General features: G+C 41.0%; 1 protein-coding gene and 1 long non-coding RNA gene across 7 annotated transcripts in view; both read left to right on the top strand.

The window, feature by feature from the left end:
* Auts2 (activator of transcription and developmental regulator AUTS2) overlaps positions 1–19,186 on the top strand; it is a 1,106,086-nt gene that overhangs the window by 422,516 nt on the left and 664,384 nt on the right. The gene's annotated exons all lie outside the window — the stretch shown is intronic.
* Positions 13,025–15,641, top strand: LOC116070617. The gene is made up of 2 exons (XR_004110479.1): positions 13,025–14,138; positions 15,514–15,641. It is a non-coding gene; the product is annotated as an uncharacterized LOC116070617 (long non-coding RNA).

Genomic DNA, 19,186 nt, shown 5'->3' with positions numbered 1-19,186 from the left:
GAAACAACTTAAGAATTTACTGGCCTTTGAGGACAGCTTGGTACAGTGATCTGTCTGTGTTTAAATTTCTCTGTCACCAGGTAGTTCCTTGACTTGGAAACATTTTAGAACTGGGATAGCAGGCAGTAGGTTGCTACAGAGAACAGTTTAGAATAGCAAAGTATCAAGGTGTGGTCACATAATCCATGGGCTGGCGGGGACAGACAACTCTTTAAGTGAGCTTGTACCTGAAGTAGCTGCAGTCACCCCTGAGCCATTCTCATCCATTGATCCTGTGTGTCTTAAGTGAGGAGGTGTTCTCTTAGACTTTCCTACCTCAGTCATCCGTCTGGTAGGTAGCAATCACTGGTTATTGTGCACAATTAAAGAGATGATTATATCCCTTTTCTGAAGCTAGCTACCCATGGAGCCCTTTCCAGTGACCTGTGAGAAGGCATGGTATCCCCATTCACCTTTCTAAGCTGGGCAAGAAATAGGATATATAAATTAGCTTCCTCTAGTGATGAAACTGCAGTTCTCTGTGAAAGAAAAACAGGTTCGTAGCACCATCTACAGGCTGCTGAAGAGGAGGACTTCTGCTTAGCTTCTACATTCAGACTGGTGGAGAGGGGCATAGAAAGAACAAAACCATACTTTCTCTTAAATGTATTATCTATAAATGTCGTCATTGTATTTTTTTTGTTACCTACTATGCATGTGTCTCTCTGTGTCTGAAGTTAAAATGCTTATCTAATAAGATCTGTGTTTTCATTAGGATCTGGGGGTTTATTCCTGTTTGTGGATTCCCCTCCTTCATTAATTTTGCAAATATGGAGTTAATTCTGTCCCCAGCAGGTTCCTCATAACTATTTACATTATGAGACCCAAGGAATGAAACCAGCCACCCATGCACATTATATCTTTGCCCCTCCTGTACTCACTGAATGTATTGTATCATCCATCTTTTTTTATTCAGGGAAAAGTAAATACATAGAGTTTTGGTTGCTTTTATGTGGGTTTGTGTGCTTTTTACCTTCAAAACAAAAGAAACCAATAAAGCTCTATTAGACATCAGGGTCAGTGTGATTTCTGAGTCTGTCCTCAAGGTTGTATGTTTTCATAATCAATTACCCAGAACTTGAATAATTTTCAATATGAAAGAATCTGGAAAAGTTGTCTTTTAGATATTAACAGTGAAAGTTTGGCATTTCTTACTTCCTTTTGGGTCTGTCTGTAAGTGTATGCCATATGCATGCAGTTGCTCCCAGAGTCCAGAAGAGGGAATCAGATCCTGTGGAGCTGGAGTTACAGGTAGTTGTGAAGAGCTCCATGCAGGTCTTGTTGACCAGACTTCCCACCCAGGTTGTTTGCAAGACAGGCAAGTGTAGCAATTGCCTGCCGCTACCCAGCCATTTCTCTAACCCTGAAGTAATCTTCTAATTTTCAGGGTGTGAGTCACTTTGTCCTTTTGTTTATTCCTTTTGTTGACTGTAAGCTAGGAATGTTATTTTTGTGAACCTAAGGACTTTTTTTTTTTTTTTGATATTCTTTCAAGGACTTTGTTATACATTGTTCATGCTACTGTTTCAAATAGCCTCTGAGAGGCTGGACCCAGCAGCTGACTCAGACAGAGAGACACCCACAGCCACACAGTTGCTGGAGCTTTGGGACTCATGGCAGAATAGGAGGAAGGATTGTAGGCCCCAAAGAGGATAGGAACTCCATAGGAAGACCAACAGAGTCAACTAACCTGGACAGATGGGACTCTCACTGTCTGAGCCACCAACCCAAGAACATGCACAGGAAGGGACTAGGCCTCCCCACATATATGTAGCAGATTACAGTTTGGTTTTCATATAGGTCCTGAGCAACTGAACGGGGGCTATCCCATAAGCTATTGCCTGTACAGGAGATATGTTCTTCTAGCTGTGCTGTCTTGTCTAGCCTCAGTAGGAAAGGATGCACTTAACTGCTCCAAGACTTGAAGTGCCAAGGTGGGGGAATCCCCAGGGAGTCCACACCTGCTCAGAGGAGAAGGGGAGGAGTGGAGGAAGGATTGTGGAAGGGGGTGACTGGTAGAGGGGCAGTGAGTGTGAAATAAAGTGAATAATTAAAGAAAAAAAGAAAGAAAAGGAAAGGAAAAGAAAAAACAATTTAAAATAGAGCCTTTGAGGGTTGGCTTAGTAAATAATACCCCCTCTTGTCAATTGACACTTTATTCTTTTGTAATTTAATAACTTGTTATGGTTTTTGGAACACTTGGAGAAAACAAGTCTTCAATAAACCATTCAACAGTGCAGAGTCTTCCTCACAAATATTGAGCATACATTTTAAAAACGAGTAGAATTTTACTCCAACAATGTTCTATTTAGAACTAAGAAGACTAGAGTCACTACATAGTTTAAAAAACAAAAGCATGTTAAATGGCTTCAAAGTTCTTAGAGCTCAATTGCTCTTGCTTCATACTGATTGAAAAGTTATAAAATGTCATAAAAATGTTATTAAAAATGTGTATAAGATTATTCATGAAACACTGGGACATTTTTCTGAAGGAAAAATAAAAGCAGTTCTCACACCAGCCAAGGCTCAACGCAAGGTTCTGCCTGGAAATTCCACAGCTCCTATCTCTCCCTGTTTTTCTTGCACCAGATGGCACTGTTTAGTTCTCTTTTGCAGTCTTGTTCTGGAACTTTCTGTGGGAGAATCTGTTTCAGTCCAGGCTCGCCAGTGACACCTCTATCTCCTACATGAAGCCTTTGTGGATGCTTGAGAGAGGCCTTGACTCACATACAGCTGTGTCTCCCAGGACCCACGGCAAGCTCGTTAGCAGATCTGAATAAACCCACAGATGGATGGGAGCCTGAGTTTTCCTCCCAGAGTTCAGCCATCGTTTTGATTCCACGAGTGTTACAGTGGGTGTGGTTTTTCAGAGTCTTTGAAGGCAGCTCTTATTATCTGATGCGTCTTAGATGTATTATAGGAGTAAAAAAAGAGTCTGTAGTCATACAGGCACAATCTTTTTTTATGAAGCCTCTCGGAGCCCTTAAAATGCTCTGTGACATTCGGTAGGATGGTTGTACCACAGCATCATTGAGTTATATTAGCTTCAGATATTAAAACTTAAAGAACTATTTGTGCCACGTCTATTTATTCCTAGGGCTGGTCTATAAAGAAATTACTACAGACCTTCAATGTCAGTGTGTCTGAGGCTAGCTGTTTTCTCCTGCTGTCAGTATAATATCCTTTCAGGAAAGCAGCCTCAGCTCTCTGAATGAGAATGCCAGCATCTCATTGTGTCTGGTCCCTCCCTTCTCTGATTCTTTATAATTATATCACTTTGATATATATCACCGCCCGGCCATTTTGATATTTATAATATAATTATTTATAATTATATTAGCTTTTCTTTTTAGACTTTATTATATGTTGATGAGTGTTTTACTCTTCTGTATGTCTGAACACTACTAGGTCTGCACAGGTCAGAAGAGGGCATTGAATGCTCTGGAACTGGAGTTACACGTGGCTGTGAGCCTCCGTGTAGGGGTTGAGAACTGAACTTGGGTCCTTTGCAATAATAAGTGCTCTTACCTGCTGAGCCATCTCTCCCACTCCTCCTCTACTTATTTTTAGTGTGTGTTTGAGTGTGTGTGTGTGTGTGTGTGTGTGTGTGTGTGTGTCTGTAGATAGTTAGGTGTATGTATGTATGAGTGCAAATGCCTGCATAGCACAGAAGACAATATTAGTTTTCCTTGGAGCTAGAGTTTCAGGTAGTTGTGAGTTGCCTAGTGTGTGCACTATGAAACTCTGGTCCTCTGTAATAGCAGCAAATGCCATCAACCACTGAGACATGTCTGGGTCCCCACTTTTATACAACTGTTTTTAATTTAATTATTTAATTATTCTTCATTTTGAGATAAGGTCTCATGTAGCTTTGAACTACGGTATGTAACTGAAGCTGGCCTTTAGCTTTTGACATCCTTCCTTCACCTCAGAGCTTGGATCCCAGCTGTGTACCAGCACGCCTGATCTCGTTTTGTGACTAATATACAGGCATTGAGCATCATTGTGAGATGCTCTCAGTAAAGCAGCTTTCCCTTTTCTGTTATTTCTCAGAAACATTGTTGACCCTCATCAATCTTCCTGTAAATGCAACCTTTTTTTTTTTCTTCATCCTGAGTTTAGCACTGAGTGCTGTCCTTTGGGATTTCCTCGCTCTGGGTGTCTTTTGGAGTTCTACAGTTTAGAGGTGGGAATAGAAGAAGAACCCTTTCTGAACTGGGGGTTTAAATGCCTCACCAGAAGGTTGTTCTGGGTGTCCTTAAGTTCAAAGGGGGCATTTCTGGTGCCTTCCTCCTGTCCTCCTACCCCTTCTCTCCCTGCTAACCTCTCTTCCTTGTGCTTCCTTGTGGGAATGGCCTGTGTTTGGTTTCTGAGGTTCTGGCCCTTCAGACTGAGCTACTGCTGTCTGTAGAAGTGCGCAGGAGACAGGCTGCTTCCATAAATCAAACCCTGGATTTTATTAGAGTGTGTATGTAACCTCAGTTTATGTGCTATAATTCTCTGCTCTTGCCTTGAGTAATTCCCAAAGAGGTTGTTTGCTCTTTTCCCTATAAACGTTCTGGTAGTCACCTTTTGTTTTGATACTCCCCCCTCCCCCTCTTCTCTGCCTTTAGGGGAGGGATAGGCACACCACTAACAATTGGTGGCTTTGAACTGGGGAAGCCTTTCCTGTCTGTGGTTGCCCCTACCCTATACCTTCCCTTCATAACTTGTTGGTACAGTCAGATGGATTTCTGAGAGGGGATATTCTGAGTAAGGATTTAGGGTGAAATTGACTCTTAATGAAAGAAAATGTCAGGTTTCAATGAGCAGATTCAACTATGTTGATAACTATGTAGAGAGAATGGTTACCTATTGGAAATGAAGACAATTTGACTCACACACAGTGTGGTTTTTAGAAATGGATACATACTTTCATTTTCCTGATTTCTTCCTTGAGTCTTATATTGGAACAGGCAATGATCCAGGTAGCTGAGGAAAATGTGACTAGTGCTGATCACCCATAGTCGAATTGTATAGCACCGAGTTATGGAGTTACCAGTTAAGTGCTGGCTAGTGCTGTAAATAGTCACATGTATTCCTTTTTTCTAGTTTAAAGAAGGTAGTGAACCAGGGAGAAATCTCCAAAGGACATACACAGATAGCACCAATAATGTAAATTATTAATAATGTAATAATGTAAAAGTTGGATATAAAGTTTAAAACAGTGCTGTTCAGTGCTGTAGCCACAGATACTTCTGAGAAGCAGAAATACGGCTCTCTAAGTCACGTAACAGTACAGTACAAGAGGATTTGCATCTCAAGTAGAAAAATGACCATGGAAACCATCATGCTAATAATCCCTACTAATTATATGTTAACATATTCTTTTGGATGCATGGTTTAAATGCAGTATATTATTAGTGTTAATGTTACATAATTTTACCATTTTGCATTTTTAATGTGGTTATGAGAAAATTTAAAATTATAAATAAAAGTCATAATTGACTCAAATTCTTACTGGTCAGCACTATTTCAAAGTGTTCTTATTCAAAGCTTCTCATGCTCCCCAAGCCCTGGGTCTTTTGTATGCCTGGGAGATTCTCTACCAGCTAGCTGCATGCCTAGCTGCATGCCTAGCCTTCTCTTTACTTTTCCTCTTGGTACAGGGTCTTTATTTATTCTCTATCTTTGAATAGTCTTGAACTTGTTATCCTCCTGCCTCAGTTTCCCAAGTATCTGTGTTGACCTGCCTTCATCACCAGGCTAGACTAATGCTTTCTCATTAAATATTATTATACATATTAGTGAGACATTATGAATAAAGCCATGATCTTTATATGTAGCTTTAGTGTTTCAGAGGAGTTTATCAGCTAGAACATGTCTGAGGAGGCTGTCCTTTCCATGTCTTACCTGGGAGGGTATAGAGGGTGAGAGTGCAGACTTAAGATTGCAGTCTAGCTTAGCCACTTACAGTACATGTGACACGAAGAAAGTCACCCGTTGTCCTTGTACTTCAGCCTCCCTGTGTAGACAACTAGAGATCATATTAAGTTATTCTTCTGATTCATTTGTGTATTAAATAAGACAAAGTGTATGAAGCAGACCCTGGGACACAAATGTGTTATGTAAGTACTGTAGAAGTGTTACCTCTTAACAGTGATGAGTAATATTGTAATGACTATCTTCTCATTAAAGTACTGCCCTGATAGAAAATTCAAACCGAAAATCTCTTCTTACACAAATGGAAGATGTTGGATTTTAGCAGGTAGCTTGATGTTTTTGTTGTTCCTGAGAGTCAGAAGCCATAGACATTAATTAAGAAAGAGATGGTAAATTAACAAAATGGAGCACATCTATTGGGACATATGATTATAATGTTGCATAAAATGGAAGTTGTGAAGATATTGGAAGAAGCTGGTATATATCTGATAACAATTCTATGGAGTTGGGCTGATGTATTACCATGCTTTCCAGCTGTGGTCTTCCAAGAATTCTATGGTTAAATTATATTCTAGAGAAGAGAAACTATAACTTGATTGTCCTATGTAGAGTGATAGTGTTGTATTGTGTTAGGACACACTATAGAATTATAGGGCAGTGTTGAAATGTACTTTTAAATGTAATTAATATGCTCTCTCAGTGTATCTGTTAAGTAGGGCTGAATAACCTGAAAGCTTTTATTTTGCTCATTGAAATTTGCAGTCTGATTAAGCCTGGATCAGTGCTGTAGAACCAAACTTCTTAAACGATGGCTCATAAACTTACATGGTGTCCACACCTGACTATGGGGATGAGACGGAGATAAAAAACTTTGCAACCAGTCAAAAGTCTCTGAAGTTAAAAATGACAAAAATTTAATTCAAATTCAAAGACAAGATGAATATGTGGTGTTTCTGGCACCGTAGAGTAAGTGTCACTGTAGGCTTGTTTCTTGAGCATCAAATGAGCTCACTCTGTACTGCACAAGACATCACAGCTGGAGACACCAATGGATGCTTCCCAAGTACCACACATCTCAGCACTCAGTCCTTTTTCTCTTTCAAAGAACATTGAGTAATACATTCAGCTCTTGATGAGTGATTTTCTGTTCCCCCAACTCTCTCTCTTTCTGTCCCTTTCTCTGTGTCAGTCTCTTTCTCTGTCTTAGTCTCTGTCTGTCTGTCTGTCTGTCTGTCTGTCTGTCTGTCTGCCGGTCTCTGGATGATAAAACCTTAATGACTAAATAAATAAGGAAGAGGTGAAGGTTCCACTTTTGATAGTGTTGTCTCACACATCCCAGTTGGCCTTGAACTAGGTATGTATGTAGTTGAAGTTGACCTTCCATTTCAGACCTTCCTGCATATATCTGTTGGGTTCTGGGATTACAAGTGTTCAGCACTGTGACTCGTTTAGGCAGTACTAGGGATGGACTCTAAGGCTGTATTGTGCTAGACGAATGCTGTACTAAATGCCACAGCCAGGGCCTCCATGGTATTGTCTAGAGGCCTGTGCTGACCCCGAAGTGATGACACAGCCCATCTCTTTTATTGTTTCTGTCTCCTGAATTAATTTAGAGTAGGTTTTTGGGCTTATTTCCCAACCCCAAAACACAAGAAAGAAACACAAGAACATGAAACCCGGGAAAGCAAATCACAGTAAGATAAGTGCTCTGTTTTCCTGGAAACTTAAAAATTCACTTTTGGAACCTAATAGCAGTAGGCAAGAGATATTTATTGAAACCAAGATTTTCAGTGTGGTTTATGCTGCTCATGAGTAATTTAATACTGCTTTTCTTTAAAATGAGTTTTTAATTTTGTAAGAATTCAGATTTGTTTCCAGAGTAAAAATGAGTGAGCAGTGTGGGAGTGGTCAGGGTTTGGGGTTTGTGTGGGTGAGATTCCAGTTGCCCACAACAGTACTTGCTGCCCTGAAGGGCTTTCCCAGATGTCATTTATAGACTGAAATTTAAAACAAGTGTCTTGTTCTCTACAGTCTGTGGTCTCATCTAGTCATCAACTTAGGGAGAGACAGAACAGAGAAGATGCAGCTTGTCGGATTAGTGTTCTGCCAAGCAGTGTTGCAAACAGAAGCTCACCTGATAGTAAAGTGGTGTGGTACTGCCTCCCTTCTGATAAATGACTTCGTGTAATGCCCAGAGCCTGGGCATCAGGAACCGCTTCTCCATCTCATCTTTGTTTCTTAGTCTCTGACTCTTTACTTCTCTCTCCACCTGCATCTCCTTCCTCTTCCACGTGCCTCCTAAGCAATAGCCAAACCACTGCACCTTATATGTTCATAACTTAATCTCTTCATCTTCTTTCCTAATCTTCCTGTTCTCCTTTCTCCTACTCCCCTTCCTCCCAGCAATTCTTCCTTCTGCCTTCTGCCTTCCTGCCTTCCTGCTGTTCCTCCACATATCTGGTAGAAAAAAAAATAAGATATTTATCTTTCTGAGATGGAATTATTTCCCTTCCTATGCTGCTGCTGCTTCCTCCTCCTCCTCCTCCTCCTTCTTTTTCTTCTTTTCTTCCTCCTCCTCCTTCTCCTCCTCCTTTTTCTTCTTCTCTTCTTCCTCCTCCTCCTCCTCCTCCTCCTCCTCCTCCTCCTCCTCCTCTCCCCATTGCTCCCATCCTCCTAAGAGAATTCATGTTTGCTTCTGGTTCTATGCCCTTTTCTCTGTTCCTTTCCATGTAGTTTACTGAACTTATAAACAACACTAAGACCGTGTAAACACACTGATGCTCAAGTCAAATGTTCACCTTGTTATATCTTGATCTTTATCTTTTAACACTTGGATCTGGTTGTAAGCCTCAGCTGACCCTTGTGGTTGCAGCTGTCTGTCCATTTATGGAGTCCGTGTTTTCATATGCTCTGAATACTAAGTTGAAGATTACTGATGTACCAGAGACCTTTCGCTGTTTCCAGTTCCTAGACAAGCTGTGGTCACTCATGTAAGTGCATCAGACAGAAAAGCAATATTTCACCTCAAAAGGTTAAATGAGATTTTACACCCCTGGCTGTGGACGTTTTTAAGGTGAATATTGACAGGATCTGTTAGTTAGGTGTGCCAAGTATCTTCCCATCTCTGAGACCTTGCAGTTAGTATTCTATATATGAAGGGACTCTGCAGGCCTGGGTGTCCCCTGACTTGACAGGTGAGCATATCTCTCCGAGGGTCTCCCTGTGCACCTTTCTCAGTGTCTGTCTCCCATGTGCTCTCTTCATTCCACTTGCATGCAGTTGTCTCTGTCTTACACTGTACATTTCCCTGTACTTTTCCAAGGTTAGCACTTCCTGTTTCTTACACAATCATGTACTCGGTGCCTAGGGCTAAAGGTGGGGGCAGTGAGCACCCATTAAATGCTTTCTACTAAATAGAAGTGTTTGGGAAAGTATGCATGTGGAACATAGATCTAGTGGACAGTGATGGTGCTATTGCTTGAACCAGGAAGATGTTTCTCATAGCCTGCATAGCCTCCTTAAATGTGAGAAATGAGGTGTTAGAAAAATAGTGCATGTGTGCGAACATCCAAGTGTGTGAAACAAACTCAGGGTATTAGAGAGACTGTGCAGGTACTCTTGATTTAAAAGAGCCTTTTAAATATAGACAATGATGTCCTTGTGAGGTGAGGTTTCTCTGCCTTCTGTAGACCTATCCACCTTTCCAAAATGAGGTTTTAGCACTTTTCAAACATGAAATACCAGGTAAAGATGATGGATGGTAGAAGAATCCTTAATTCATTCCACTTCAGACATTTGAATTTTTATCTTCGGTAGCTCACATTTCAGTCCTTTATATGGTGCTAATTCCTGAGAGAAGAGGCGAGACCTGGATTAAAAGACCACCTTGTTCCTGCATTGCAGGCTCCAGTGTTTCTGGTTATTGCTAACATGTCGTCTTGACGTGATTTCTTTTACACATAACTGTAAAAGCTGACTCTTAAGCCAGAAGTCTTTGGATACCCATGGTTTTGGTACTTATAGTCTGGCCTCAGGGCTTGTTTTAAAGTCTGCTTCTCTTTGGGCTGACGTTCTCTTAAAAATGGCAAGTAGATAGGAAGTGTCTAAAAACGTATTCCTCTGCTTCAGTTTATCATATATACTCACACATACATATATGCATAGATACACAAACATTCATATGCACATATATATTTACAATGTGCTTGAACCTGAGCTCGTGCTTGTCTTGTATAAGATCCAGCTGTTGCTGTTTGTTATTTTGTTGAATGAACCAAGGGGAGTTCATATAATTCTGTGTGATGAACTTTAAATATAGAGGAGACTGCCCACTTCTGCTCACGTGTGATGATTTCTGGGTGTAGTAATGCCAGATGATCTTATTGGTGTTGTCCCTAGGATAATGGGTTGGTAGACTTTAGAAAGATAAACTTGGTTTAGAGTCCATTTATTCAAAGTTTTAGAGTCTCTGAGCACACTCTTAGCAGGAGAGTGATCTACCACTGAGTAGTCAACTTTCCAGGTCCTTTGTGATCGCTCATTTACTCTTCCAAGAACAACTTCTGCGGAACAAGCACTTTCATTCCTGTTGTAAAGACACAAAGGTATGCACACAGTGTTCATTCCTAAAATGGCATCCTCTGTATTCCTTCTTAGTCTGTTCCGAAGCTTCTGGGTCCCCTCCGAGTGACTGTGAAAGAACCTGGCTAGATTCAAGAGGTGGAAGGAGTATCCCTGGAAGACAGTATCAGTAGTGGAAGAGCTTCTTGTACTTGCTGCTACTGAAATATTTTCTGCATAGCTTTGTTTACTCACAGGAGGGCTATAATTCTACCGTCTGACGAATGTATTCTCCCTGATGATAAAACCCAAAAAGAATTAACGCTGAGAAGGCTCAGTAGTTAAGAGCATTTGCTGTCCATTTAGAGGACTTGAACTTGGTTCCCAGCACCTGTATCTCAGGGCTCACAACTGCCTGTAACATCAGCTGCTGGAGATTCCACATCTTCTTTTTGGCCTTTAAGAGAATCAACATTACATGTTCAGAAACCTACACATAAGCGTGCACCCACATGTGCGCATACACACACATACACTCACACACACACACACACACACACACACACACACCTTAAAGACAGAACAAAACACAGCAAAGACTTTTATTTACATTCGTAAATCTTAAAAATAAATACATGGTTTGTTAACATGACTTCTATTAGTTGAAAGTGTTATTTCAAAATATTGTCAGATGAAAGATTTTGCTGAAATAAGGCACTTATAAAACTAACCTATTCTCTACTTTAAAAACTTTTTGATTAGAGAGGCATATTTTAAAAGCACAGTAATAAGCCAAGCTGGATGTCCACTTAACTGTCAGATGGAGCCAGCTGTGTGCAGGAACCAGCCTAGGTTCTCCTGTAATCTACCACATCTGGCGTTGTACAGAGACCTCCATGGCCTCATTCCATCAGCCAGTGAACATGGAGGCCTCATAAAACAATGATTGCTTGATTCTCAGGTAAATCTCCGTGGAAGATGAAAAGCAAAGCTGGTTTCCACAGGGCTCCCAACCTGGTAGCCTTCTTTGGACCCCAGGGGACATTTCCAATCAGCTCCTACAGTGATTGGAGAGTAGCTTTAAAAGGACTACAGTGATTATAAAAGCCTTTGAAGCTGAGGACAGAGTCCTTGTAATCTGGCCACCTTACCTGCAGACCTTCTGTTTTTAAACTTACTCAGATACCTAAAACTTCTTTTCTTATTTTATTGTCTATCTGTATCGGAGTGGCTACATTAGGAGGATTCCATACTGATAGCATGTATCACTTTATGTTATATATATATATATGTATATATATATATATATATGCACACACACATACATACATATGAGGTGTTCACTGTTACTGTGTTTTATTTCATTGGTGTGGGTGTGGCAAGGGAGTGCACATATGGAGGTTCAAGGACAACCTATAAGAGTTAGTTTTCTCATTCTACCATGGAAGAGCTGGGGATTAAACTTAGGTTTCCAGGGATGGGCAGCAAGTAACTGCCCACTGAGACTCTTTCTGTCTCTGATTATGTACATTTTAATGGTCTTTTAAAGGGTAATTTTATGATCACAGAAAAAATGCAATAAAAGGAGATATTTTTCTATCTTGGCTGCCTCTTACTTAACATGCAGCTTCCCTCACTGACAGGCACTGAGTTCATTTATCTCAGTTGATGAATCTACGCGATGGAATCTAATCATACAATGTTCACTGCTTACATTAGAATTCATTCTTTTTCTTCATACATTTTGTGAATTCTGTCTAATGTGTAATGACACGTATTTACCATTATGGTCTTGTACAGAGTAATTCACATGTCTGAGATTATCTGTGCTGTACTTACTTACCCATCTTTCTTCTCTGGACTCAACCCATGGTGGTTTTAGTATCCACAGTTTGGCCATTTTAAGGCTCTCATTATTATATAAGCAGAGGATAGTGTACATCTTAGTTTATGTTCCTGTCACTTTGATAAAATACCTAACATCTTCCCACCTCAGTGTAGTCAAGATAATACCTGATCTCACCTAATTTAGACAGGTCTCCATTGAAACTACTTTCCCAGGTAATTCTAGATATGTCGAGTTGACATGATAGCACCCACTACAGTGTATATGTCTTTTAAACTGGCACTTGGAGGCGTAGATAAGAATACCAGGAGTTGAAAGTCAGTGCTAGCTCTCTAGTGTGTTCAAGGTCAGTCTGGGCTAAAGGAGATGCTGTTTTTAAAAAGAATGAAATCACACAAGATATTTGCATTCTTTGTAGCTTTTCAGATTCTCTTCTTTCACTTAGAAATGTGCCCCTAAAGCTCATCTCCTTTTCATTGACTTAGCTCATTTCTTACAAGCATTGTGTAACACTCGATTCTTTCAACACTCTATACTATATCTCCCCATCTCCTACTGAAGGATATTTTGGATGCTTCTTGTCAGGGCAGGAAGCTATATAGTACAGTATGAGAGGAACATTAATACGGGGTGTAATTGTACAAGGTTAAGGCAGGGGTATATCAAATCTCAAACCAGCTTGGGGTTTCTGTCTGTAGGCCTCAAACCAGGCCTGTCTGTAGAACATGGCAAGGAGGCCATTCTAAACTTTTCATGTGTATGTTTCTATTCATAATCTTAATATTTATACTGGTTACCTTTAAAAATGTATTTAAATCTCAATGGAATTATGTAAAGAATGATCAACACGTGGTTTCTGAAAATGTAGTATGGAAGAGCGTATCAGCACAGAGATTTGAGGAGGTGAGTGCTGTGTCACTTGGAACTCATGGTTGGTGTAGGAGGTGGTAAGTGACATGCCATTGTTAAATTTCAGCTCATGGCTAATGGAGATGAATGTCCAGTATGAAGATCTGGATTATTGTCTCTGATTTGTAGGGTGGAGCATGATGAGTCCTCTCTCACTCACAGTTGTAAGCCACTCTTTGAGAAGTCACTTTATTCGGCTTAATTACAGATAACTGGCTTAAGATGACATTTATTAAGCAATATCTTCCCATTAAGATTGGCCATCGAAGTGAGCTAGCTTCCTCTGTACATGGTTCATGTCAATGGAATATTTTTAGCATTTCCTGTTATATAAAAGTAAAATTCTTCAGGACATAAAACAGTCGGATTCAATACTCAGGGCCTCCAGTATTTTAAAGATTGTAATAGCATGGAATTATAAGTTTGTGCGTGTGTGTGTGTGTGTGTGTGTGTGTGTTTGTCAGTGTGTATACACGCATCTTTGTGAATGCATCAAAGCTAGAGATCATCATGTATTCTGTTCTATCCTTCCCTGCATTATACATTTGAGGAGGGGTCTGTCCCTGAACTCGAGATAGGCTCCTGAGCTCCTAGCATCCTTCTGTGTCTGGTCCCCACCACACAGGTGTAACACAGAAATGTGCAGCTGTCCTTGATGTCTTATCCAGGTTCTGGGGATCCGGATTCAGCTGCTTATGCTTGTGTATCAAATATCTGAGCCTCTTTTACCTTCCCCAGGTCTAACGTGTATTCTGTGTGTATTCTGTGTTAAAACCGTTGGCTATTTTGTAGATTCTAAGAGTCAAGAAACATGCTTCAGTCAAGAGTGACAGCCACAATTTAGATGCACGGCTGTGGGAAGGTATGTCACTGTAAGTAAGCCAAACTATTTAGGAAATCAAACTGAATCTTGTGAAAAATGTTTAGCAGGACAAATAGGTGTCTTGTTTCTACACAAGGTACACAACGTAACTGCCCTTATGTTCTGGAAAAGAAAAACATAAGAACATTTTAAATAATAAGGATGGCACTGTATATATAAGTAAGGTTGTGAGAATAATTTTAAAAGTAGGAAGTGAAATTCCACCCACCAGCCCGTCCCAACCACAGTCATAAAATAAAAAGCAAAGCCACTGATAGGCTTCTCCTCTCATCCATGATATTAAAGGTATAAACTTTCCCATGTCTCCTTGCCACTTAACAGCATTCCAGCATAAGTACCGTTTATTGTTTATGGTGTCGTCATCTCTTTTCAACCTGTTCCTATTACAAAGGGCTACTCAGGTTCAGGGAATATTCTTTTTGGAAGCACAATGACACATTTGCCATATTTATTGTGGTCATGTTGCCCCGCTCTCTTGCACTGTCTTAAAATTTTAATAGGGAGGTTTAATTAACTTAATATTTTAATACAAGTCTCACACCTTTTATTCTCCTGTCATAAGAAAAAATTAAAACAGTAACCTATTTAAATTCTTGGAGGGCGGAGGGCAGGGGGAGAAATGCCTGGATCAGGAAATGAGGCTGTTGGTTTGAAGCTGTGATCATCACGAGCCTTTTGCCATGTGTCAGGCCATGTTAGGGACCCTGTATTAAGTTATTGGTTCTTGTTGCTGTGATAAAATGCCTGGCCGAATCAGCTTAACAAAGGAGCAGTTGGCTTTGTCTCCTGGATCAAGGGTACAGTCCATCAGGTGGAAAGAAGGGATGGCAGGAGGGACAGTAAGGCAGCTAGTCACATTATGTGCAGACTTACGAAGCAGACAGAGATGAATGCTGGTGTTCAGCTGACTTCTTTCTTTTTGGTATGGGACCTTAGCTCATGGGAGGGTGCTGGGTAATGGGTTCAACATGGGTCTTACTACCTCAACTAAGCCAATCTAGAAACTTCCTTACAGATATGTCCAGGGCTTGTAATCTAAGTAAATCTAGATCATGCCAACTTAGCAATCAAGATTCATTGTCACAAACTAAACTAAGACTTAACAAGTATTATCCCATTAATAGGATTTTATGTCAGTACCACAGTGCTACCAGGAAGCATAGTCTACCTTTTATACACAAATAAGAATACAATCTTTTTTTAACATTTGCAGTGTGTGTGTGATTGTGTGATTGTGTGCCACAATGCATGTGTGATAGAGCCATTTCTCCATTTCTACTATGTAGGAATTGAATTTAGGTGTTCATACTTTGCAGCAAGCATCTTTATTCATTGAATTGTCTTACCTTTCCAGGAAAACCATACTTCTAATATGAAACTTCTCTCAATAATGAAGAATGAAATGGATTTTAAATAGGTCACTCGGTTCTATCATATGCCTCTGATAAGTGGGACCGCCAAATAAAATTCAGAAAGAACCAAGAAGTGTCTTGTTTTTCATTACTGAGAGAGAGAGAGAGAGAGAGAGAGAGACAGAGACAGAGACAGAGACAGAGACACAGAGAGAGACAGAGAGACAGAGACAGAGACAGACAGAGACAGAGAGACAGACAGAGACAGAGACAGATAGAGACAGAGAGGGAGAGACAGAGAGACAGAGAGACACAGATGGGTAACTAGACTTTGCAGCTCATACGCATCAGAGGCTGAAGTAGGATTGATGTGAGTTCAAGGCCACATAGTGGGATCCTGTCTTATATTTCCTTTTCTTTTAAATAAATCTCTTCCTTCTAGCCAGTATTTCATAGGTGGTCCATTATGTTTTGAGATGAAATGTCTGTCCTCCAGGGAAGAAGTTCACATGTCTCTGTGTTTGGAGGTTCTAGACAGTTTTGGATATAGAGCCTCTGGAGGGTATGGATCAGTGTGAGTCATGTCTTTGAAAGTAATAACTTGTCCTTAGTCCATTTCCTGCTCCCTGACCTTTGTACCTCCTTTTCATACATTCCTGGGACCATGGGGCCCAGGAACCTTGACTGAGTGTCTGAAGTTCCTCATGCAGCTTATTGAAGTTTTCACAGCAAGGCAATAGCAACTTGAAATAGAAAGCTGCTTACAATCAACAGAAGGGGTAATGTTTCATCTGAAGAGAAAGGCTATGCATGGACATCTCAAAGGATCAGGGTCTAAGGAATTAGGGGAATGTCAGAGGGAGGGAGGGGGAGGAGGAGAAGGGGAAGGAGGGATGGAGGGAGGGAGGGTGTCATTCAGAGTACTTGCTACCCAAGCTTGGGGACTTGAGTTCAGATCACAGAAGGAGCTAGATGTGGCTGTGTTTGTTCATATAACTGAAATGCTTTGGGGAGCAGACACAAGGATCCTTGGGCCTTGCTGGCTGCCAGTCTGCTCCAAGTTTAGTGAGAGACCCAGTCTCAAAGTAATTAGGTGACAGTGATAGCATGGGACACTCAATGTCTTTCTCTGGCCACTGCACATACACAGGGCATGCTCAACAAGATGCACATGAGTGCATACACCACAGAGAGTAAGAAACCCAAGAGTGAGTGTGGGCTTCTTAAGGGAGAGTCTACATTGTCTTAGCATTAACCATGTAAGCCAGTTAGTGGCTCTCAAGTTTCTTATCCCAAGATTTCTAAGACGTTCTCTATCCCTCCCTTTTTTCTCTTTTTGATAAATGAGCTTATAAGGTGTACTGTCGTTTTTAAACAGGGTTCCTTGTGGCCTAGGCTGTCTTTGAATGATCTTGGCATTCTGATCCTCCTGTCCCAGCCTCCCCGAGTGCTGGGGTCATAAATGTACAACACCTTGACTCATTCATGTAGTGTGTGGAATGGATCCCTGCACTTGCTGGGCAAGAGGCAGTTGTTACTTATGATTCACCTGAGGGTTTTTTTTTTTCAGTTTGCCTTTTTATTAAAAAAAAAAAAAAAATGTCAGCCCAGAGCTCAAGATCCTGCTGTCCTGCTGTCCTGCTGTGCCCGTGCTCTCCAGCTGTGTCATCTCACCTCTGGGAGCCTACAGAAATGCACAACACACAGGACCCTTTCATGGGAAAGGTCATCAGTAAAGACCATCTTCCCAATTTTTGCTTAAGGCTTTGCTTTCTCCGGGCAACACAGAGTAGAGGGAAGGCACACATGTACTTTGTAATTCCTCAGTTCAAAGTTCTTGGAACATCATCTTTTTTTCGGTGTCAGACTAGAAGCCATCCCTCAGTACAGAAGAGCCAGGGCGAGTCCCCAGTGGGGATTGGTTTCTATGGAGCATCTCCAGCTCAGAGAATGAAGGCTTTGGATTGTGTTCAGCACCCGGCTGCAGCAGACTGCTTTTTATCCCTTTAGAGAGTCCCATTTGTCTGCCCTGTGTCAAGGGCTCATGTACACCATGCCGATTTAGAGCTAACTGGGCAGATTAGAGACGCCTGGTATGGCGCTGTCAGCCAGACCTGAATCCATGCCCACATTCCCTGACCCAACTGCTCAAAGAGGTTTACCCTCTGCTCTGCCGTACATTGTGATCAACAAGAAAGCTCAGTGCACCCAGGCTTTTGTACCCAGGTCAGCTCCAGAAATAGTTCCTTTCACACTGGCAAAAGAAAGCAACACAAATCCGACAAACAGAGAGTGGACACGGCTGCTTTGACCCTGGAACAAAAGAGAGTGATTTACCCTCATCATCTTCTATCTTTCAGCCTTAGGGTTTCCTGTGACTCCTGAGGACCAACCACCTGATTTCCTTCAGCCCTGTGCCTGGGAAAAGGGCTTGCTCACTTGCTGGTCTTTGTTTTCACCCAGAGATATAAGCAAGTGTTATTTGGCCACAAAGGTGTCACGTTAGAGACTTCAAATGTGGTTTCTGCTAGCATGTGCAGGGCCCTGCATTCTATCATTAGTCCTGTGTAAAATCATAGGAATGGATTTCTGATATCCCAGCACTTGGGATAGAGGCAAATAGGATCAGGAATTAGGAGTTTCCCTCTACTATGTAGTGAATTGGAAGTCAGCACAGGGTAAATAAGACCTTGCCACAAATAACACTTAGAATAAATTTAGTTTTTGGGGGAGGGGGGCCCTTAGTGGGTAAGGCCTCAAGTCAGAATGAATGGTTGAATCTGATAGTTAGAATGGAAGAGTTCTTTTGTACAGTTTTCTCTGTGATCTTAGGATTGCAGTAAGCTCACAAAAAGTATATGATGTTGTCCCAGGTTGTCTTAAGCTCTACCTAATGCTCCTTTACTCTCTTAGGTATCCTGTCCTTGGTTGATTATATACTTTCTCTAAGATTTAAACTTTGATGGATTATTAAAGACATGTATATCACTTCTGCTAATCATTGCATCTGAACAAATCTTTTTGAATGGAAGGGTTCGAGGACTCACAGGTGCTAAAGTACGTGTGTGGAGATTTGATAACAAATTTGGAGAGTTAAATCTCGCCTACTTTTCTGAATAGGGCTTCTCTGTGTCTGCTGTGCTGTGTACGTCAGATAACAAGTTTTCAAGCTTCTGGACAATTTTCCTATCTCAGCTTCCCATCTTCCTGTAGGTAGGAATGCTGATATTACAGATGTGGACTATTGCACACAGCCTTTTCCTACGTGTTCCTTGGATGAGATTCCACCTGTCATAGTTGGGTGGGATCTTATGCAGTGAGTCAGTTTAATTACTCATAGTTGTACCTTGGAATTTTATTCTCACCACCACATTCACATACAGTTCCAATTGTTTCCAGCCTTCTCCCAGGCACATTTTGATGATGTGTCACATTAAAAACAACAGAACAAATCAAACTTTTTCTTTTCCTATTTCATGAATAGAATAGAAAATTAACAAGCAAGTACATTGAGTTACCAGTACTGAAAGGCTCAGTTTATCAACAGATCCCAAGAGAGCGTGCTAGGAATGATGGTTCGTGTCTTTAACTGGAGGCAGGCACAGGTAGATCTCTGTGAGTTTAGGCCTGTTTGATCTCCATTAATCAGACCTATCCCAGACAAACAAGCAGACA

The sequence above is a fragment of the Mastomys coucha genome, unplaced genomic scaffold, assembly GCF_008632895.1.
Source record: "Mastomys coucha isolate ucsf_1 unplaced genomic scaffold, UCSF_Mcou_1 pScaffold22, whole genome shotgun sequence".
Lineage (NCBI taxonomy): Eukaryota > Metazoa > Chordata > Mammalia > Rodentia > Muridae > Mastomys > Mastomys coucha.
This window is presented reverse-complemented; position numbering and strand designations above follow the sequence as displayed.